Source organism: Rhinoraja longicauda, chromosome 1 (assembly GCF_053455715.1).
Source record: "Rhinoraja longicauda isolate Sanriku21f chromosome 1, sRhiLon1.1, whole genome shotgun sequence".
NCBI classification, from domain to species: Eukaryota; Metazoa; Chordata; class Chondrichthyes; order Rajiformes; family Arhynchobatidae; genus Rhinoraja; species Rhinoraja longicauda.
The window spans coordinates 32129193-32153124 of NC_135953.1; the positions used below are offsets into that span (position 1 = coordinate 32129193).

At 44.0% G+C, this 23932-nt stretch overlaps 1 protein-coding gene across 1 annotated transcript in view; it reads right to left on the reverse strand.

Annotated features, from left to right (window-relative positions):
- LOC144609249 (ciliary neurotrophic factor receptor subunit alpha-like) overlaps nt 1–23666 on the reverse strand; it is a 411896-nt gene extending 388230 nt beyond the window's left edge. Inside the window, exons 1-3 of the mRNA XM_078427709.1 lie at nt 23482–23666; nt 12189–12266; nt 11890–12010 (exon numbers count right to left, since the gene is read on the reverse strand). The gene's annotated coding sequence lies outside the window, so the exon portion shown is untranslated. The remainder of the gene's footprint in view (nt 1–11889; nt 12011–12188; nt 12267–23481) is intronic.
- Between the last annotated feature and the right edge of the window lie 266 nt (nt 23667–23932).

The following is a 23932-nucleotide window of genomic DNA, read 5'->3' on the forward strand; positions in this document are numbered from 1 at the left end:
ACCTCTTTGGAATAAATTGATCCTGCAACCTCTGCATTATTCCCAGGAATACCTGCCATTGCTGTTCTACCGTCTTCCCTGCTAGGGCCTCCTTCCAATCAATTTTGGCCAGCTCCCGCCTCATGCCTCTGTAATCCCCTTTGCTATACTGTAATACCGACACTTCCGATTTTCCCTTCTGCCTTTCCATTTGCAGAGTAAAACTTATCATGTTGTGATCACTGCCTCCTAATGGCTCTTTTACCTCTAGTCCCCTTATCAGATCAGGATCATTACACAACACTAAATCCAGAATTGCCTTCTCCCTGGTAGGCTCCAGTACAAGCTGTTCTAAGAATCCATCTCGAAGGCACTCTACAAACTCTCTTTCCTGGGGTCCATTTCCAACCTGATTTTCCCAGTCTACCTGCATGTTGAAATCTCCCATAACCACCGTAGCATTACATTTTTGACACGCCAATTTTATCTCCTGATTTAACTTGCACCCTAAGTCGAGGCTACTGTTTGGGGGCCTATAGATAACTCCCATTAGGGTCTTTTTACCCTTACAATTTCTCATTTCTATCCATACTGATTCAACATCTCCTGATTCTATGTCACCCCTTGCAAGGGAATGAATATCATTCCTTACCATCAGAGCAACCCCACCCCCTCTGCCCACCTGTCTGTCTTTTCTATACGTTGTGTACCCCTGAATATTCAGTTCCCAGCCCTGGTCCTCTTGTAGCCATGTCTCAGTGATCCCTACAACATCATACTTGCCCATGACTAACTGAGCCTCAAGCTCATCCACTTTATTTTTTATACTACGCGCATTTAAGTACAACACTTTAACTTCTGTATTTACCTCCCCTCTCACATCGTTCACAATTGGCCCTGCCCTTAATTTCTTTTCCGCTCTAGAACTTCTGTTCCCATTCTTCCGAGAGTCTTTTGCAATATCTCCTGTATTCCCTTTTACCTCATCTTCATATTCACAATTTGTTAACCCCTCCCCCCCACTACTTAGTTTAAAGCCACAGGTGTCACACTAGCAAACCTGCCTGCCAGAATGTTTGTCCCCCTGCTGTTAAGATGCAACCCGTCCCTTTTGTACAAGTCACCCCTAGCCCAGAAGAGATCCCAGTGGTCCAGAAATCTAAATCCCTGCTCTCTGCACCAGTCCCTCAGCCATAAATTCATACCCTCTATCTCTCTGTTCCTGGCCTCACCAGCACGAGGTACCGGTAGCAGTCCAGAGATAACTACCTTCGACGTCCTACTTCTCAGCGTTTTTCCCAACTCTCTAAACTCCCGCTGTAGCACCTCCTTCCTCTTCCGCCCGACGTCATTCGTGCCCACGTGCACAACGACTTCAGGTTGATCGCCTTCCCTCGCTAGGATTTTCTGAAGCCGGTCTGTGATGTGTTGAACCCTGGCACCAGGGAGGCAACAGACCATCCTCAAGTCCCTCCTGCTGCCACAGAATCTTCTGTCCGTCCCTCGGACTATGGAGTCACCGACCACTACGGCTCTTCCAGACTTCGGTCTCCCCTGTCGTGTATCCTTGCCAACAGGTCCGCCACTCGGACTGGAAACGTCTTCTGCCCCGACAGTTCCCAAGGGGGTATACCTATTTGCAATAGGCACAGCCACTGGGGTCTCCTGTAGTCCACGTCCACTCCCCCCGGAAACAGTCTCCCACCTTCGCTCGACCTGGACCCTTGGCGTGACAGCCTCACAATAGGTCCTGTCGAGGAAACTCTCGCATTCCCGGATGGCCCTGAGGTCATCCAACTGCCTCTCCAAATCCACCACACGTCCCTTCAGGAGCTGCACCTGGACACAGTTCTTGCAGGTGTAGCTCCCAGAAGCTCCCGCGACGTTCCTGTCTTCCCACATCCTGCAGGAAACACACCGCACCAACTTTTCCGCCATCACCTTGAGCCTATAACCAGCTCTGGCTTAAAACAATGGTATCCTCCTCACCTCAGCCTCCTCGCCGAAGACTCGCAGCCAAAGACTCGCACTTTTCTCACTGGGCACTTTTGTGAGCCTTGCTTATATCACCAATTTAAATTGCCTGATTGTCCAATTTACCTGACTTCTCACTTAAACTGCCAGTTGAACTGTGATTAGCACTTACTTTACTGCTCAGCCAACGGGCGTCCTTGCACGGCTCCCGGACTTTTCAAATTGACTACTACTTCCTTTTGGCGCTCTTTTTAAACTGCCTGTTCAACTGTGATTAGCACTTACTTTACTGCTCAGCCAACGGGCGTCCTTGCTCTGCTCCCGGACTTTTCACATTGACTACTACTTCCTTTTGGCGCTCTTTTTAAACTGCCTGTTGAACTGTGATTAGCACTTACTTTACTGCTCAGCCAACGGGCGTCCTTGCTCTGCTCCCGGACTTTTCAATGTGATCATGGCTGATCATTCTCAATCAGTACCCCGTTCCTGCCTTCTCCCCATACCCCCTGACTCCGCTATCCTTAATATATATAGTATAGGAGTAAAGAGGTTCTTCTGCAGTTGTATAGGGCCCTGGTAAGACCATATCTGGAGTATTGTGTACAGTTTTGGCCTCCTAATTTGAGGAAGGACATCCTTGTAATTGAGGTAGTGCAGCGTAGGTTCACGAGATTGATCCCTGGGATGGCGGGACTGTCATATGAGGAAAGATTGAAAAGACTAGGCTTGTATTCACTGGAGTTTAGAAGGACGAGAGGGGATCTTCTAGAAACATATAAAATTATAAAAGGACTGGCCAAGCTAGATACAGGAAAAATGTTCCCAATGTTGGGCGAGTCCAGAACCAGGGGCCACAGTCTTAGAATAAAGGGGAGGCCATTTAAAACTGAGGTGAGAAGAAACTTTTTCACCCAGAGAGTTGTGAATTTGTGGAATTCTCTGCCACAGAGGGCAGTGGAGGCCAAATCACTGGATGGATTTAAGAGAGAGTTAGATAGAGCTCTAGGGGCTAGTGGAATCAAGGGATATGGGGAGAAGGCAGGCACGGGTTATTGATTGTGAACGATCAGCCATGATCACAATGAATGGCGGTGCAGGCTCGAAGGGCCGAATGGCTTTCTCCTGCACCTATTTTCTATTACTGTACTGTAATGAATCAGTGAATATGGGAATTTGGTGGGAAAGTGAACAAATCACAGGACCCTTGTCAAGACAGTTGTTCAGACCGAAGAAGGGTTTCAACCTGAAACGTTACCTATTCCTTTTCTCCAGAGATGCTGCCTGACCCACTGAGTTACTCCAACACGTAAGGGTGGCACGGTGGTGCAGCGGTAGAGTTGCTGCCTTACAGCAGTTGCAGCGCCGGAGACCCGGGTTTGATCCCGACCATAGGTGCTGTCTGTACGGAGTTTGTACGTTCTCCCCCTGACCGAGTGGGTTTTCTCCAGGATCTTCAGTTTCCTCCTCCCACACTCCAAAGACGTACAGATATGTAGGTAAATTGGCTTGGTAATTGTAAAAAATTGTCCCTAATGTGTAAAGGATAGTGCTGGTGTGCGGGGATTGCTGGTCGGCGCGGACTCGGTGGGCCAAAGTGCCTGTTTCCAGAAAGTGTCTGTCTTCAACATAAACTGGTGTTGACCAAGTGTGATCAGATGGAAAATCAAACCACCTTAGAATATCAATGCACATATCCCTAATCTCACCATCATCTATGCCCTCCTCGAGAACTTCAAGTGTGATAAATGTGAACAAGGTCCAAAAAAACGAAAATTGCCTGAAGTATTAACCAGAACAGAAACCTATAGAATAGGTTTAACCCTCATACATATGAAAGACAAACGCTGGAGGACATTAGGCATACATGGACAAGATATTTGTTTGTGTATTTTGCCTGCAATTAATCCAAATAAACTTTCCGTAATCATTGCATTCCAACAGCAACATGCAACTAATGAAGTAAAGACAACCGTTCCTGTATTCCTCTATAAAATACTGAATGTTTGAATGTTCTGTTTAGCGAAATAAAAATAATGCATGAAAGACAACCACAGTACACTGGAGTTAGCCCAAATATAACTCTCAGACATCAGCAACACTTTAAAATTACTAACAAAAAGACAACAAGGCAATCAAAGATCTAAATTTTACGGACAAATACAGAATATTCCAATGAGTTCTGCCAGCTTCTGGCTATCAAAACTGAAGCAATTCCCAGATCTGGGGAGTTGTGTCAAAAATGGGCATCCAGAATCACAAGGAGTCTGGCAATGAAACCTAGTCTTACTAGCATTGCCCACCATTAAGCTGAGGAATTTCCCCATGAATCCTGTGACAGGTCTCAAATCCCCCATTGGTTTCAATTGGGATTGTCGGACAAATAGGAGCAAAAATGAGAGGACATTTTATTAAATTGTTTTGCTTTAATGTAACATTTTTAAATTCGTTTTTAATGTTTTGCCAGTATATATGACAATATTTTTTTAATTATTTAAACTTATTTTTTTGTTTATTTGGCTGACATTTAGGGGAGACAATTGAGGTACAAAATTATGAGGGAAGAGATAGGAAGAACATATACTGTGTCCTTTAATTAAAGGACCAAAATCCAAGAACCATAATTATAAAGTAATTGGTTAGCTAAAGGTGGGGTGAGTGTTGCACAGTGGCACAGCAGTAGAGTTGCTGCCTTACAGCGTCAGAGACCCGGGTTCGATCCCGACTGTGAGTGCTGTCTGTGCGGAGTTTGTACGTTCTCCCTGTGACCACGTGGGTTTTCTCTGGGTGCTCCCATTTCCTCCCACACTCCAAAGAAGTACAGGTTTGCAGGTTAATTGGCTTCGGTAAAAAAAATTGTAAAGTGTCCTGAGCGTGTAGTTTAATGCAAGTGTACGGGATGGTCGCTGGTCGGTGTGGGTTCAGTGAGCCGAAGGGCCTGTTTCCACACTGTATCTTTAATGTCGAAAGTCTAAAGTGAGGAAAGTTTTCCTTTCTCCCAGCTGGTGGAACTCACTGCATGAGAGGATGGTGGAGGTAGGATCCCTTGTCACACTTAAACAACTCTTAGATATATAAACAGAGACACAACCTGCAGGACAATAGATCGTGCTGGAAGAGGAGGTGAGCCCTGACAACTTAGTGGCAGAGTGACACCGCTCATAGAATGAATGAATGAACGAATACTTTATTATCACGTGGCAAGTCACAGTGTAATTCTTTGCTTGCATACCCAAGGTATGCAAATAGTCGCCCATGAAGGGCACTTACAAAGTTACAAAGTAACCCCCCGCCAGGTCCCCTTTGTTCTCCCCCCTCCTTATGGCGATCCCCCCATGCCAGATCCTCCTTTGTTCCTTCCTCCTGCCTCATGAACTGCTGCCTCATAGCTTCAGCACCCCAAACTCCACCCTGATCACTCATGCAAACTGTGAGGAGTTTGCACATTCTTCCTATGACCACATAGGTTTCGTCTAGATGCTCTGGTTTCCTCCCACATCTCACATCCCAAGGACGTGCAGGTTGGTTGCTTAATTGGCCACTGCAAGGTGCTCTTCGCCCGCAGGTGCTTGGCAGGATGTGGGAGGAGGATGTGGTAATGTAGGAAGAATAAAATCGCATCAGTGTAGGATTAGTGCAAATGGGTCCTTGGGGGTGGGCCTGGACTCAATGGACTGAGAGGTCTATTTCTCTGCAGAATTACTCTCCTTTGTCTTGCCTGGATACAATAGTCTCTGTCTGAGGTGAAATAACTTACCTCAGTGTTAGATTAATTAAAACCCATTAAAGATCATTCTAGCCATTACAGCTGGAAAAACCCTGCCCCATGATGTGTTGGATGTCAAGAGATAACTGTGGTGTCTTGAGGCAAGATAGAGACAAAATGCTGGTGTAACCCAGGCAGCATCTCTGGAGAGAAGGAATGGGTGACGTTTCGGGTCGAGATCCTTCTTCAGACTGATCTTTTTTTTAGTCAAGATAAGGTAGTGGGGGCCTGAAAAATGGAAGTCAATGAAGAGATGAAGGGTGTGTGAGGTGTCGTGGACATAGATAGGGAGGGATGGGACCAGGGGAGATAGGATGGAGTCGAGCTATGTAGAGGTTCATTCAGTGGGACATGAACAAGCAGAAACAATGGGTCTGCCAGGACAGTTCTGTTTGTGGATTTTGATTTTTTTTAGTAAAGATGAGTTTTGAGGCAAGGGTCACTGCCTCAACACTGTTGCTGTCCAGGCCATGCCACTGGTGCCCAGCATGTGGAAACTGAGTGAGATAGGCCGGTGAGATATCCAGTCTGTGTCAGCAGGAGATGAACACAGGAGGACAGGGGCTTTTTTTACATTCACAGTAAACCCTTAATGAACCATGAGGATCATGGGGAAATGGTGTCCGTTATTACCGATTGGCCGCTATAACCAAGTAAGGGATTATCAGTGTATAAGTAGAAGAAATAAACAACTGCAGATGCTAGTTAATAGACAATAAGTTACAAAGTGCTGGAGTAACTCAGCAGGTTCGGCAGCATCTCTGGAAAACATGGACAGGTGACATTTCGGGTTTAGATGCTTGTTCAGACACTTGGTCTGGAACTGGGACTGGAATCACGGTGAGTTGATGGCCTGAGTTGGTGGCTGGGGGAGAGACGAGGATTGGCAGAGTCATTGGCCGTGGCCCGCGGACGGCCAGAGTGCAGGTAAGGGTCAGCGTTGGCAGCGGAAAGCGCTGCCTGGAAGTGGTTGAGGAAGCTGTGTGGGCCGGTGGTGCTGGCAGTAGGTCTGGCCTGGAAGTGTTTGAGGAAGCTGTGTGGGCCGGTGGTGCTGGCAGTAGGTCTGGCTTGGAAGAGGACGGGGAGGATGTTGGAAGCCGTACCTGGAAGCTGCCAGGAGATAGATTGGGCAACAGGTGGTATCGGCAGTCCAGCCTGGCAGTGAAGGGCGGTACGACTGCCCGCTATAACTAAAATCCATTATAAAGTCCATAATTACAAGGGTTTACTGTATTTTAATGATCGGCCAATTACTGGCGAGGCCAGTGTTTTTCCCCGTCTTCACGTCCTTGATTAGCAGCCTTCTTATACAACTGGTCCAGGTAATCCCACAATACTGTTGGATAGAGTTCCAGGAATTAAGTCCAGCAACAGCAGAGGATTTAGTGTTGTGTAATGAACCTGATCTGATAAGGGGACTCGAGGTAAAAGAGCCATTAGGAGGCAGTGATCACAATATGATAAGTTTTACTCTACAAATTGAGAGGGAGAAGGGAAAATCGGAAGTGTCAGTATAACAGTATAGCAAAGGTGATTACAGAGGCATGAGGCAGGAGCTGGCTAGATTTGACTGGAAGGAGGCCCTAGCAGGGAAGACGGTGGAACAGCAAAATGGCAGGTATTCCTGGGAACAATACAGAAGTTGCAGGATCAATTTATCCCAAAGAGGAGGAAAGATTCCAAGGGGAATAAGAGGCACCCGTGGCTGACAAGGGAAGTCAAGGACAGCATAAAAATAAAAGAGAAGTGGTATAACATAGCAAAGAAGAGCGGGAAGCCAGAGGATTGTGAATCTTTTAAAGAGCAACAGAAGATAACTAAAAAGGCAATACAGGGAGAAAAGATGAGGTACGAGTATAAGCTAGCCAATAATATAAAAGAGGATAGTAAAAGCTTTTTTAGGTATGTGAAGAGGAATAAAATAGTCAAGGCAAATGTGGGTCCCTTGAAGGCAGAAGCGGGGGAATTTATTATGGGGAACAAAGAAATGCAGACGAGTTGAACTGGTACTTTGGATCTGTCTTCACTGAGGAAGATACAAACAATCTCCCAGATGTTCTAGTGGCCAGAAATCCTAGGGTGACGGAGGAACTGAAGGAAATCCACATTAGGCAGGAAATGGTGTTGGGTAGACTGATGGGACTGAAGGTTGATAAATCCCCAGGGCCTGATGGTCTGCAATCCAGGTTACTTAAGGAGGTGGCTCTAGAAATTGTGGACGCATTGGTAATCATTTTCCAATGTTCTATAGATTCAGGATCAGTTCCTGTTGATTGGAGGGTAGCTAATGTTATCCCACTTTCTAAGAAAGGGGGGAGAAACGGGAAATTATAGACCAGTTAGTCTGACATCAGTGGTTGTGAAGATGCTGGAGTCAACTATAAAAGGCGAAATTGCAGAGCATTTGGATACCAGTAACAGGATCGTTCCGAGTCAGCATGGATTTATGAAGGGGAAATCATGCTTGACTAATCTGGGATTTTTTGAAGATGTAACTAGGAAAATTGACAGGGGAGAACCGGTGGATGTGGTGTACCTTGACTTTCAGAAAGCCTTCGACAAGGTCTCACATAGGAGATTAGTGGGCAAATTTAGAGCACATTGTATTGGGGGTAGGGTACTGACATGGATAGAAAATTGCTTGACAGACAGAAAGCAAAGAGTGGGGATAAATGGCAGGCAGTGACTAGTGGGGTGCCGCAAGGCTCGGTTCTGGGACCGCAGCTATTTACAATATACATTAATGACTTGGATGAAGGGATTAAAAGCACCATTAGCAAATTTGCAGATGATACAAAGCTGGGTGGTAGTGTGAACTGTGAGGAAGATGGGGCTTGATTAAATTTTATTTGATATCATTTCTGCGGAGCATTTTGGAATGTTTTATGACACCAAAGCTGCTATTTAAATGCAAGTTCTTGTTTTGGTAAGTAGAAAAAAATCCATATTTATAATAATCTGTGATAGTAGTAAAATATATTAACTTAAAATATTCACTCTTTTTTATAAATAATATTTACAAAAGCCTCAATTGTATTTAATGAATTGATTTTTCTTGCTCCTCTGACACAAAGCTGGGTGGCAGTGTGAACTGTGAGGAAGATGCTATGAGGTTGCAGGGTGACTTGGACAGGTTGTGTGAGTGGGCGGATGCATGGCAGATGCAGTTTAATGTGGATAAATGTGAGGTTATCCACTTTGGTGGTAAGAATAGGAAGGCAGATTATTATCTGAATGGTGTCAAGTTAGGAAAAGGGGACATATAACGAGATCTGGGTGTCCTAGTGCATCAGTCACTGAAAGGAAGCATGCAGGTACAGCAGGCAGTGAAGAAAGCCAATGGAATGTTGGCCTTCATAACAAGAGGAGTTGAGTATAGGAGCAAAGAGGTCCTTCTGCAGTTGTACAGGGCCGTAGTGAGACTGCACCTGGAGTACTGTGTGCAGTTTTGGTCTCCAAATTTGAGGAAGGATATTCTTGCAATTGAGGGCGTACAGCGTAGGTTTACTAGGTTAATTCCCAGAATGGCGGGACTGTCATATGTGGAAAGACTGGAGCGACTAGGCTTGTATACACTGGAATTTAGAAGGATGAGAGGGGATCTTATCGAAACGTATAAGATTATTAAGGGGTTGGACACGTTAGAGGCAGGAAACATGTTCCCAATGTTGGGGGAGTCCAGAACCAGGGGCCACAGTTTAATAATAAGGGGTAGGCCATTTAGAACGGAGATGAGGAAAAACTTTTTCAGTCAGAGAGTTGTAAATCTGTGGAATTCTCTGCCTCAGAAGGCAGTGGAGGCCAATTCTCTGAATGCATTCAAGAGGGAGCTAGATAGAGCTCTTAAGGATAGCGGAGTCAGGGGGTATGGGGAGAAGGCAGGAACGGGGTATTGATTGAGGATGATCAGTCATGATCACATTGAATGGTGGTGCTGGCTCGAAGGGCCGAATGGCCTCCTCCTGCACCTATTGTCTATTGTCTATTGTCTATAGGACCAGTAACGTATTTTCAAGTCAGGATGGTGCGTGATCTCGGTGGAAATCTGCAAACAGTGGTGATCCCGAGCATCCGCTGCCCTTATCCCGGTAGTGGAGGTCACAGATGTGGGAGGTACTGTGGGATAACGTGGCAAATACCCAGATGCACACACTGGTGCCATTGTGCCTCGGTGCTGGAAGGCATGAATACTTAGGATGGTTGACAGGGTGCCAATCAAATGGGCTGATTTGGCTCAGAAGGTGACGAGTGTCTTGAGAATTCTTGGCATTGCACACATCCAGATGAGCATAGGGCAGTACAGTAAAGAAACAGACTCCTTGGCCCACCATGTCTGCACCAGACATGGTGCCAATCTAATTTAATCCTATCAGTTGGCACATTGTCTGCATCCCTCTATGTGTGCCTGTTCATGTGTCCATCTAAATGTCTCTTAAACGTTCTTATCATATCTGCTTCTGTCATTTCCAATGCATCGTATTCCAGGCACCTACTGCTTTGTGTGTAAAAGAAGCTTTCTTTGTGCATCCCTTGTAAACTCTTTGCCTATCGGCTTAAAGCGATGCCATCTGGTATTTGACATTATCACTCAGGGAAGAAGTCTCTGACTATCTACTCTACCTATGCCTATATAGTTCAATCGGGCCAGCTCTCATTCTCCATTGCTCCAGCGAAAACAAGCCAACAGCTGATATACTGAAATACAGCCAACATCCTGGCGATCCCTTCTTTACCTAGTCCAAACCCTCCACATCCGTCCTGTTGTGCGGTGACCAGAACTGTATACGGATATGTCCAATACTCCAAGTGTGCCTATCCTAAAGTTTTATACAGCTGTTACATGACTTTCCAACTTTTATACCTAATGCCACAATTGATGAAGGCATGCCATATGCCCTCCTTACTACTCTACCCACTTGTATTGCCCTTAACTGCTTTTCGCTTCCCATACATTACGTATGCTTCCTTTTCCTTAGCTTTAATCTCTTGTAATGCAAGATTCCCAAATGTTGCCATCCTTATCATTCATCTTTCTAGAAATATGCCAGTCCTGAATTCTAATCAGCTTGCCTTCAAAATATCCTCCTATTGCAGCCTCTCCCAATCTACTGCCCCCAGTTTCCCGCCATATATTGTTGGAATTAACCTTCCCCCAGTTTAGCACTGTTACCCGAGGACCTGATCAATAGTTTTATCCTCATCCATATCTATATTAAACCTTATGAGTGCAATGTATTCCATCACATTACTGGTGTGTACCTTATGAATGAAGGAAAGACCTGGGGCATTAGCAGGATGACCAGCTTATAGCCAAGCTATCTATGTAGCTGGTCCAGCTAATTGTCTGGCCAATGGTGAGTCCAGGATGTTGGCGATGGTAAGGCTATGAAAAACCAATAAGTTCTGGCCCAATATAAAGAAGTTTGCCGAAACATTCTCGGGAAGATCTCTTCTTTCCCTCTATTGATTAACCCAGCTCCTCGTTCTCTTGCAGCAGAGTATTATGCTCCCATTTAGCATCCAAGTCAGTGTCTAGACAAATGTCACTGAACAATAGTCAGTGGTGATAGACACAAAATGCTAGAGTAATTCAACGGGTCAGGCAGCATCTCTGGAGTAAATTAGGCGACGTTTTGGATCAAGACCCTTCTTCAGTCTGAAGAACGGTCTCGACCCTAAACATCACCTATTCCTTCACTCCAGAGATGCTGCATGACCTGCTGAGTTACTCCAGCATTTTGTGTCCTCCTTCGGTGTAAACCAGCATCTGCAGTTCCTTCCTGCACAAAAGTCAATGGTGCACTGTTATCCTCGACACTTCTGTGGTAACAATGTTATCAAATGTTCCCCTTGTGGGATGGATACGGGTTAATCTTCAGGATTAGATGAAAATAATTCCTGAAATTCTATTGTTTGGAAACAGCAGCCGCCTAGCAAGGAATAGATTTAAGTCAAGGAGACTCTCTGAAGCCTTTCACTCGAGCTTGTGTCAAGCAGCTCAGATATTTTGCGTTGATGGCATGAAATCCAGTCAACACATCAGGTCTAACAAAATAATTGATCAGAAGTCCAACCATTGAGGCTACAGGTTTCCCCCTAAAGTATAAATATTGGACCACTTTATCTACATCCACATGGGACATACAAAGTTTATAGAACCATCATAGACTCACCTTATCGTATTTGCTGTGCATTCAGTGAACCATATCACAGACTTCTATCCTGAAGCTGTATATCATGAAGAGACTGTGACAATCCAATTAGCTGACACGAATGTTATCAAATAGTTTCACCCTAGCATGCAAAAGAAACAGCAAAACTGACAATTTGTATTTACTTCACAAATTATTTTGTCTCCGACTCTCTGTAATTTTCATTTTTATTATCACAGCAATTGTTCAGAAATAGTGCCTTGAAAATAACTATTCAAGAATAGTTCTCATTAGCAAGCAACACAAATGATATAACTCACCTGTGACGTTGTTTCTTGTTCTCTTGCTTCAGCAGAAATCTGATATCAGGTTTCAGAGTATTATGTTAGCCGACAACCCTGTCTTGAAATGTCAAAAAATTTAGAATAATCCTAACGCAAAACACTTAGCATTATCCTCCCAAACATTGTTGGTTTCACAGAAGCAAGAACCAGCTTTGATTATTAAAGGAAATGAAACAAGCCCGATCCTGTTAACGACCTTAAAACTGTCAACAACAAATGTTCAAAGAAACAGCAAAGGTTGCATAAGTCTTTAAAGACCAAATCGAATAAATGTCAAGATATAATACAACCCTATACAAATGCCATAGGCCTCTTGACAAAGTCAAGGATGCATTTTTTCTTGACAAGTAAAGCAAACATGATGAATTCATATCTCAGCCAAGGATTGTTTCAAACATGGATTTTAAATGTATTTTTGGCACAGATACAATTAACATTTTAAGGCTCTACAACAACAGTGGTATTTTAAAGAAAACGTTTGAACATTTAGCTCTTTGCAACACTTGAATAACAGCACTCACACCAATTAATCTTTCGTAATATTTTAAATTGAAATATCCACATTGTGCCTGGGGTCCTATAATATAAAATGCGTGCATTTGGTGGAAATATAGTGACACAGAGCAGAAAAAATGTGAAGAGGTCAGATCTGAATCAGAGAATACATGCAGGCATGTAGAATGTAGAATTACAAAAGTACTGCAGATGCTGTAAGTACTCAGCGACTCTGTATAGCATCTCAGTGTACTACTGCTATACACTTGTACTGTATCCAAGATGCTTTTATATAGGGTGTCAGAGGTTATGGGGAGATGGCAGGAGAATGGGGTTGAGAGGGAAAGATAGATCAGCCATCTTTGAATGGCAGAGTAGACGATGGGTGGAATGGCCTAATTCTGCTCTTATCACTTATGAACACTTATGTAGGTGGTATCTAAGTGCTTATCAATAATGATACTGGTAGTGACTGTAAACAAAAATCAAGTTCACTGTATCACAATAAAAAAAACATTGAACAAGTGAACGAGTGTCTTTTGAGAGAGAGTGTGGTTGGAGTTTTTTCAGCACGAATATGGAAATCCCAATCATAATTCCTGAATTACACCGGCAATTGCCTTCCACCGCAGGTATGGAGTTCAACAGTGGGACAGGAGCTTGCTCAAAATCCCCAGCTCTTCCACAGGGAAGGGTGCCACAGAATGTTTTGATTAGTTAGACCTGGTGTTGTGTTTACTCTTTAGTGCTTATTTATTTTAAATGAGTTGAAAAGGTTATTGGAGGATTTTCCTTTTTTTAAATTGTTATTGATTTTAAAATGTATCAATTATGCATTTATTATAATTGTTTTGCAAATGTTTCCAAATACCCGGGATTTTCAATAGTATTAAAAAATCATGATAGCTTTAACAATGGAAACAAATCTTTGCCACCATCTGAAGATTTGCAGTGGGGTTTCATGGCCGATGTTCATGCCCACCCAAGGTTCTCTGTTATGTTGTCTGAAGTCCATAAGCCACATCTATCCCTAAGATTAGCAATGGTGGCGGCAAAAGGCCAAGCGGTAGAGTTACTGCATACAGTGCCAGAGACCCGGGTTCGATCCTGACTACGGGTGCTGTCTGTATGGAATTTGTACATTCTTCCCGTGAACGGCATGGGTTTTCTCTGAGAACTTTGGTTTCCTCTCTCACTCCAAAGACGCATCTTATACGATACGATACGATAAAACTTTATTCATCCCCGAGGGAAATTGGTCTGCCAACAGTCACAACACACAAGGTACACAAAAACTTGAAATTAAAAGTGCAGAATAAAAGACAAGGGCAAGCGACTGTTGGCTGGCTGCCGTGTGCACAGCGCCTTCACCGGAACGAACCGGGACGAACAACAAACAAACTAACACAAGCTAATCACCTGGGCAGAGGATTCTAAAACTAGAGTGATAACCCCACCCCCTCCCCCACACCGGGTCCCCCATTGTTCATCACGGCGGTCCCCCCACGCAGGGTCCCCATTGTCTTCCCCGTCCCCTCACCTCACGTTCCACCACCCCCAAGGCTCCTGCCGCCATTGAGGCCCCCATGGCCGCTGAGGCCCCATCACCACCGCGCCTCCCGTCGTTGTCGAGGCTCAAGCTGCCGTGGAGTCTCCCGCTGCCACTGCTGAGGCTCCCATCGTCGCTGCCACAGAGGCTCCTTTGACCCAGGCAGGCCTCGCCTCCCGGCTTCTCCGCAGTCCCCTGGGAGGCCTGTGGGGCGAGCCGGGTCTACCGGGGCACACTCCGGTCGTCGGTCATCGGCGCTGCGGTTGTTCGGCGGGTAGATTGGGGCCTTGCGGCTCCCCAGGACACTCCCGCCGCGCGCGTGTGTGTCTCCCCGGGACACAGTTATTGTACACTTATTAACATATTATTACTGCAGCAGTAGAGTAGCTGCCTTACAGCACTTGCAGCGCCAGAGACCCAGGTTCGATCCCGGCTAAGAGTGCTGTCTGTATGGAGTTTGTATGTTCTCCCCCTGACTGCATGGGTTATCTCCGAGATCTTCAGTTTCCTCCCACACTCCAAAGACATACAGGTTTGTAGGTCAATTGGCTTGGTATAAGTGTAAATTGTCCCTAGTGCATGTAAGATAATGATAATATGCGGGGATCGCTGGTCGGTGTGTACTTGGTGGGCTGAAAGACCTGCTTATGTGCTGTTTCTCTAAACTAAACTGAACTAATAGGGATCCAGATAATGTAAATTCAGAGCATTGGGCATGTAAGTGGTGAATGGAGACTTCCAGCTCCACACGACAAAATCTGGACTACTCTATCAAGTTGAAGACTTTCACCAGAGGTGAACACGTGGGCTGACTTTAAATGACTATGAAGATTGTGAATTTGTTGGCATGCAGGAATTGAACAGATGTTGGCCTTGGCAGTGATGATAAAAGGAGCAGGAAATATGTCGACAATGGAGCTTTATACACATTATGGAGAAAAAACTCGAGACTATTGAAAAAGCCTTGAGAGTCGAATTGAATGAGATGAATGTGTCAATACCAACATCACCCGAGGGTTGTCAGTATTGCAAGCTTAGGATTCATCTCCGAGATAGTTCTGCATAAAATTCAAAAGAGAAAGAGATTACTAGCATATTAAAAATAACAATATGCTTATTGAATTTTCTTTGCAAGCTTTGTTTCTCAGTTCTATAGATATTGATAATAGTAATAAAGACCAGTTGCGATGGTTGGGGACAGTGTGTCTTGTGATGAAGCTGTAATGAATTCACTGAACCTGAAAAGATTTGTGTGACTAAGGTCAACAGTGATGCCTGCTGAATACAGGCATCATGCTTAGATGCTCGGCCATTTATGATGTCTTATTAAAACTCAGTAAACACTGCATTGAGGGAACACACGTGAGGACAACAAGATGGGGAAAGAGGCTGGAAAGAGATTGGAGTAACAGACTGTAAGGGATCAAAGCAAACAGGTTGTTATTCAGAAGAGGAATTGGAGAAGGCCCTTGTATCCTTAGCATCCAGACAATCAAATTAGTTGGAGGGTTTAGCTGCAGAGAATGAAACATATTTGGGTTAATCTAACCAAACCAAGCCCACCGGTCGTACGTACCTCAGATGGAAGTAACCAATAATAACAAATTTATAAATTTATCATAAAGAATTTAGGGATAACAAGATTATTAAAGGCAGCAGGTAAATAATACCTATATAAAGAAGGGTCTCGACCCAAAACATCACCCATTCCTTCTCTCCCGAGATGCTGCCTGACCTGCTGAGTTACTCCAGCATTTTGTGAAATAAATACCTTCGATTTGTACCAGCATCTGCAGTTATTTTCTTACAATACCTATATAAGTCATCAGCTGAATGTGCTGCAGTATGGTAATCAAAGAAAATGCAAGGAATTTGAAATAGAGGGACAAATAGGACAAGTACAGATGCTGTAATCATGATCAAAACCTAAAGTGTTGGAGGAACTCAACGGGGTCAGGCAACATCTGGGGGGAGGGGGGAAGTGAGCTTGCGTTCCTTGATGGATGTCAGGTAGGTGCAGAAGCACTGGATTAACCTGTGGGTCAGGCAGAGGGTGAAGTGGAGTTGAGATCCTTGTCACATCTGGATCGATAATTTAATTCAAAATATTTATTAAACACGGTGAATATTTGAGGCCCTATAGTGAAGGTTTGCTGATGCTACTATGCAGTTCCGAGGGAGTGCTTCCCTGGCAGAAGAATTAAACTGAGGTTGATGCTCAAGTTCTTAAAGCTGTGCAAGGGCATTATTCCTGGTATCTGATTATTTTTCATGTATTAGTCACTTTAACAAAAAATATCACCATATCATTGTCACATTTCTGTTAGTGAAATCTTGCTGTGTCCTACATTTACTGACTCCTACATTTCTGACCATATTATAGTGGCTGCCACTTAAAGTATCAGAGATGAATACAAAATGCTGGTGCAACTCAGGGGGTCAGGCAATATCTCTGGAGAAAAGGAACAGGTAACATTTCGGGTAGAAACCCTTCTTCAAACCCGAAATGCCTAACCTGCTGAGTTGCTCCAGCACTTTATGTCTATCTCTGGTATAAACCAGCATCTACAGTTCCTACACTAAAAATACCACATTTTCTGCAGGGTGCTTTTGGACCGTCTGAGCAAAGAAAGATACTGTGTATATGTAAGTTTTTTTTACTTGAGGCACACTTTGGACACATCTTAGATAGACACAAAATGCTGCAGTTACTCAGTGGGTCAGGCAGCATCTCTGGAGAAAAGGAATAAGTGACCTTCCTCAGACTCCTTCAGACACATCTTACCAGTTTGAGGACTTTATCAGTTTCCCTTACTCTCTGCCTCCTGTATTTCAACCAACCTCCTCACCTTAACTCACCACTGAGCCAGTTAAACTCTACAAAAACCATATGGCAGGGAGCTGCAAGTGCCAGTCTGAAAAAAAAATGGCTCTTAACGTTTTGAACTTCAATCACAGGCCCCCCTAATGTTTGCACCAAACCGGACTCTATTTTAAAATCATTCCTCCCAAGCTTTAAATTACCAGCAACCCTTCAAGCTTCAACTTTAACTAACAGTTTGTTTTTTTGCAAAGGACTTGATCAAACGCCTTTTGGAACTCCACACGAATAACATCCATTGACCAGGCAGGCCTTTCATCTTTGTGCAGATCCTCCCCAAAATCCTTATGGGAATTTTAGGGTCAGAATGTGGGATATTTTTATGAAGCTTGAGAGAAAATCATTTTTAAATTGTCAGGTTTGGTGCTAGCTATAGGGTGCCTGTCTTTGAAGTTCAGAAGCCTAAAGAGCTTTTGTAACGTGGCACTTCGATTTCAGGTTCCCTGCTGTAGGGTTCCTGCGATGCAAGTACTTGCAGAAAATGGCTCCATAAATTCTTCATGGAATGGAAACTACAAGGCTGTAAATACTGTAGTCCTAACAGAGTAATTCAACGTCATCAGCTTCCTCTTTTCAATGCTAAACTGTCCATGCGGTCCGGGTAATTGGCTCCAGTGCACAAGATCAGGCTGAGAAAGTGGATGAAGTGTTAGCTGAAAGCATAAAGTAGAAAGCACTGTCGACATTAGTTCTTCCTACATGAATCTAAAGGGAGATTGGAAAAGGACTTTGTGAATAGAGATATGTTAAAGATTGCAAGCTCACTATATTAACATAAACCAGCATTGAGAGAATTGCTATGTCACTCTTAAACAAGAATTAATCATAAACAAAAAAAAAGACACAGTGCTGGAGTGACTCAGCAGTCAGGCAGCATCTCTGGAGAACATGGATAGGCAATATTTTGGGTTTTGACCCTTCTTCAGACTAATGGAGGAATCTGGAAGAGAGGGGGATGCAGGACAAGGCCATGCAAGTGATAGGTGGATACAAGTGAGGGGAGGAGGGGTTGATAAACAGATGGTGCAGAAATAGGTGTGAGTCCAGATGCAACACAAGCAGTAGAGGGGGGGAAAGAAAAGTGTGTGTGGTGGGGTGAAGAGGAGGATGGCCGTGGGTGGGGGTGGGGGGGGGGGGGGGGGTTGGGTGAGAGAAGAAAGGGGGAAGGGTTTAGTTATCTAAAAACTAAAGAATTCAGTGTTGATACCATTGTGTTGTCGGCAACCCAAGTGGAATATGAGGTGCTGTTCCTCCAATTTGTTTATGGCCTCACTTTGGCAATGGAGGAGTATAGAAAGATCACTGTGGGAATGAAAAGACTCCTCTTCCCATTTCTGTGCTGACCCTTCTGTCCTGGGCTTCTTCCATTGCCAGAGTGAGGCCACAGGTGCAGCGTAGGTTTACTAGGTTAATTCCCGGAATGGCGGGACTGTCATATGTTGAAAGACTGGAGCGGCTAGGCTTGTATACACTTGAATTTAGAAGGATGAGAGGGTATCTTATTGAAACATATGATTATTAAGGGGTTGGACACGTTAGAGGCAGGAAACCTGTTCCCAATGTTGGGGGAGTCCAGAACAAGGGGCCACAGTTTAAAAATAAGGGGTAGGCCATTTAGAACAGAGATGAGGAAAAACCTTTTTCAGTCAGAGAGTTGTAAATCTGTGGAATTCACTGCCTCAAAAGGCAGTGGATGCCAATTCTCTGAATGCATTTAAGAGAGAGCTAGATAGAGCTCTTAAGGATAGCGGAGTCAGGGGGTATGGGGAGAAGGCAGGAACGGGGTACTGATTGAGAATGATCAGCCATGATCACATTAAATGGCGGTGCTGGCCCAAAGGGCTGAATGGCCTACACCTGCACTTATTGTCTATTGTCTATTGTCACACATAAACTGGAGGGACAGCACCTCTCATTCCGCTTGGTTAGCTTACAACACAACGGCACAAACATTGAATTCTCCAATTTTAGGTAACTAACCAACTACATAGCCCCCACCCCCCTCCTTCTCTACCCGGCTCCCTTTCTCCCCCCCCCCCCCCCCCCATCCTTTTCCCCTGTGTCCCACCTGGACACCCAAATATTTATTCTTTCATCTTCCACTTCCACCTACACTCCTTCCTTTGGCTTCACAATTTGCAACTCTTCAGTCCTTATCTTTTCATCTCTGGCTTTCTGGCCCTTTGTCCAACCATCTACCTATTAACGCCCCCTCCCCTCCCTCCCCCCCTCCCTCCTCACCTGCATCCACCTATCACTTGCCAGACTTGGTCCTGCACCCACCTCCCTTCTGGCCTTCCTCCCGGCGCCCCACAGCACCACAATCAGTCTGAAGAAGGGATTCGACTCGAAACATCACCTATTCATGTTGTCCAGGAATGCTGGCAGACCCGCTGAGTTATTCCAGCATTTTGTGTCTCTTGCTGTAATCCTTATCGAAAATCACATAGCGTATTATAAACTGTACTATCCTCATCCATGCACCTTGTTACCTCTTCCGTGAGCTATGTGAATTTTCAATGACATCATGCTAACGTCTGCTTTGGTGATTATACCCATTATATAATAATAATGCGGTTCAAAATCAGTAGTTATTTTAGATGATTATCCGACTTACAGAGAAAATAATTGAATAGAGAAAAATAAAATTCTAGAAAAAAGAAGAGCAGGTCGGGCAGCACCTCTGGTAAAAGGAAATGCATCTCTGGCCAACTGCCTTAGACAATAGACAATAGACAATAGACAATAGGTGCAGGAGTAGGCCATTCAGCCCTTCGAGCCAGCACCGCCATTCAATGCGATCATGGCTGATCACTCTCAATCAGTACCCCCTTCCTGCCTTCTCCCCATACCCCCTCACTCCGCTATCCTTCCAACAACAACTTTCGATTTTATTTCAGAATTATGGCATATGTAGGGATTTTTATTCAAACGCTTTTGCCAATAAATTTAAAATTATAAACCAATTTTAACTTCTGCTACTGCCTTTTTAGGAAAGAAATATTACCTTTCCTCTGACACAGAGTGTTTTATAAGTTGCCTGAAGTGCTTTGAGCTTTCATTTGATTTCATCTGACACTCCTGTATTAGTTAAATCGTGAGAGGTCAAATAAATTCTCTATGACGTTCTGCCATATTGTGATTAATCTTGCAGATAAACCCCTGTAATATCACTGAAGCAATTATCTGAACTCATGAAATATTATTTCATTCTGGAAACATTTTTTAGCACATTCATTAAACTGACTAAAGTTATTGGTCATAGAAACTGATGATTCCAGCACCATAACTGTATTCAAGATTGATGAATCTTTAATGAAGTAAGACTTCATTGTTGAATGAATATAATAATCTTAGAGCATAGACCATAAAACAATATAGCATGGAGTGTGAGCCTTCTGACCCACCATGTTTGCGCTGACCACGATGCCAATCTAATCCGATCCCACCTCAATTGCTCAATGGTTTCTTTGTTGTCACTTGTACAGATATACAGTGAAGTGCTTGTTCTGCATGGTATACATCAAATCATACCATATATGAATGCAATAGATCCTCTTCTGGAACAACATACAACATGTTCTGGCACTTTCTTGCAAATTCCAAGTCTGATCTGGACCTAAGGAGATATACAAATTATTTTATTTGTCAAATGAAGGCCCGATGTCCTGGGAGCACTGGATCAATGAAGTGGCCGTTAGCCTGGCTCAGTGTGAAGATGTTGGCCCCATCTACCACCGTTTCGTACAGTTGCCGTAGGCTGTGCTCGATGTACTAGCTCACCTGACTGCTGTGCCAGGATTCCAGGGCCTGAGCTATGGGGAGAGGTTGAGAAGGCTAAGCCTCTATTCCTTGAAGTGCAGGAGGATGAGGGCTGATCTAAAAGAGGTGTACTAAATCATGAAGGGAATAGATCGGGTAGACGCACAGAGTCTCTTGCCCAGCCTAGAGGAATCAAGAACTAGAGGACATCGGTTTAAGGTGAGGGGGAATAGATTTAATAGGAACCTGAGGGGCAACCTTTTTCACACAAAGGGTGGTGGTTGATCAAGCTGCCAAATGAGATTGTTGAGGCAGGTATTATCGTAACACTTAAGAAAGATTTAGTGAGGAAAATTAATAGGACAGGTTTAGAGGGATATGGGCCAAATGCAAGCAGGTGGGACTAGTATAGATGGGATATGTTGGTCGGTGTTGGCAGCGTTGGGCTGAAGGGCCTGTTTCCATGCTGTATTGATCTATGACTTTGCGAGGGTGTGAGAGGTGAATTTGCAGGCCGTTCACAGCTGCTGACTTTCCCCTTCTCCTTCCACTCCTACCGTCACAGTGGAGCGTACAGCAGACCTGGGGAATGGGGAACTACACTGGTGTGCAATCTCCACACACACAGCACTGGAAGTTAAAGATGGAATCCAATTGCTCGAACTGTGTGCCCTATTTGCTTGCACATGGTCTGTATCCATCTATTCTCTTGTGCTGTGTATTCTCTCATGTATCTGTCTAAATGCCTCTTAAACAATGCTAGCATATATGTTTCTCCCACCTTCCCTGGCAGAATGTTATAAGCACCACCACTGTCCAGTCAAAAATGATTCACAAATCTCCTTTAAACTTTGCCCCTCTCATCTCAAACCTAGGCCCTCTTGTATGAAAGTCATGGGCAATGGAGAGAATACAAGAAACCTCAGCATTATCACATTATCAGTGATGTCCACATCACACGGATAAGTAAATAAACCCTCCCCCACAATCCAAACTGATCCTTGTGGAAGTGAATTTTTGGGCTCAATGTATCTTTCAATTTTGTTGACAGTGCCTGAGCCAAATCAATGTTGGTTCACACGGTTTGTTTAGAATAATCGAATATCACATGACCAATTGTGAATCCTGCAAACTGTTCCACTTTTGATGAAAGGTCATCAATTCGTATTGTTAACTCTGGTCCTGCACCCAGTTGCTTAGTACTTGCAATATTTTCTATTTTCATTTCAGATTTCTAACACCCATTATATATTGTGTTCATAAATTCTTCATTAAGTATTCAATGTTTAGTTTTTGTTTAATTTAATTTAGAGATACAGCACGGAAACCAGCCCATTGGCCCACCAAGTCCACGCCGACCAGAGATCCCTGTACCCTAGCACTGTCCTACACACACTAAGGACAATTTACAATTTTACCGAAGTTGATGGCGTGCAGCATAGGTTTACCAGGTTAATTCCCGGAATGGCGGGACTATCATATGTTGAAAGACTGGAGCGACTAGGCTTGTATACACTGGAATTTAGAAGGATGAGAGGGGATCTTATCGAAACATATAAGATTATTAAGGGGTTGGACATGTTAGAGACAGGAAACATGTTCCCAATGTTGGGGGAGTCCAGAACCAGGGCCCACAGTTAAAGAATAAGGGGTAGGCCATTTAGAACGGAGATGAGGAAAAACTTTTTCAGTCAGAGAGTTGTGAATCTGTGGAATTTTCTGCCTCAGAAGGCAGTGGAGGCCAATTCTCTGAATGCATTCAAGAGAGAGCTAGATAGAGCTCTTAAGGATAGCGGAGTCAGGGGGTATGGGGAGAAGGCAGGAACGGGGTACTGATTGAGAATGATCAGCCATGAACACATTGAATGGTGGTGCTAGCTCGAAGGGCCAAATGGCCTCTTCCTGCACCTATTGCCTATTGTCTATTGTCTATTTACTTAGTCACAAACCTGTAACCACAAATCTTTGGAGTGTGGGAGGAAACCGGAGCACGCGGAGAAACCCACACAGGTCACAGGAAGAATGTTCAGACTCCAAACAGACAGCACCCGTGGTCAGGATCGAACCGGGGTCTATGGTGCTGTAAGGCAGTACATCTACCACTGTGCCACCCTAAATGTTACCAATTTTAAAATTACAAAACCAGATACAAAAATAAAGGGTTATTCAGATGCTTTGAAAATAGGCCCAGTAACCTCATTCTCACTGATTTTTATATGGCTAATGGAAGTATTGCTGGTACTACATGCTGTTGATAGTTAAATAGCACACAGGTGCTGAGCCAAGTTCAGTTTCACATTAGGCTGCTGGATTTCATTGAACACTTGCAACCCATCAAACACATCAAAATGAAGTTCAATTGCAAAATAACTGGCAGCGGTGCTATAATCTGGCCCACTCAATGTGCGGCACAATTCATAATCTGTCTCTTTGTTTTGTTAAACTACTGACAATTACACCAACATCACACATGAAAGGTCAATGTGGTTATAACTTCAAGGCCAACAATGACCACAATATTGGAACAAAATATTACAATATATATAATCAAATTAAAGATTTCATCACCACAGTGGTCATACTTTTTAAAGTAGTCAGCAGTCGGATGGGATCCTTTGCGGTTTCTGGTGAATTCTTAACGCAGTTTCGAGATTGCTGATTGATGCTGAGTCACCATCTCTCTTGCACAGTTTCGGGCCAGCATGTCACTGGCTCATTGTTTGTTTGGTCTGTTATTTAAATAACCAATTGGCCCCGTGTAAATGACTTTTAGGGCTCAGAGTTTCTTTCTGTTGAGTTGACAGTGCCTGAGCCAAATCAATGTTGGTTCACATGGTTTGTTTGGAATAATCAATTATGACATTAGCGATTGCAAAACCTGTTTAAAAAAAGGCTTCATTACTCAATAGTCCTTTCTGTCTGGTTGCTGTCACATTTATAACAACATTGAACAATTAATTAAATAAAGACTTGTCCCAAACCTGTTCTGTTAGATTTGCACAATAAAGGCAGGCTCTTTAATCTGACATATTT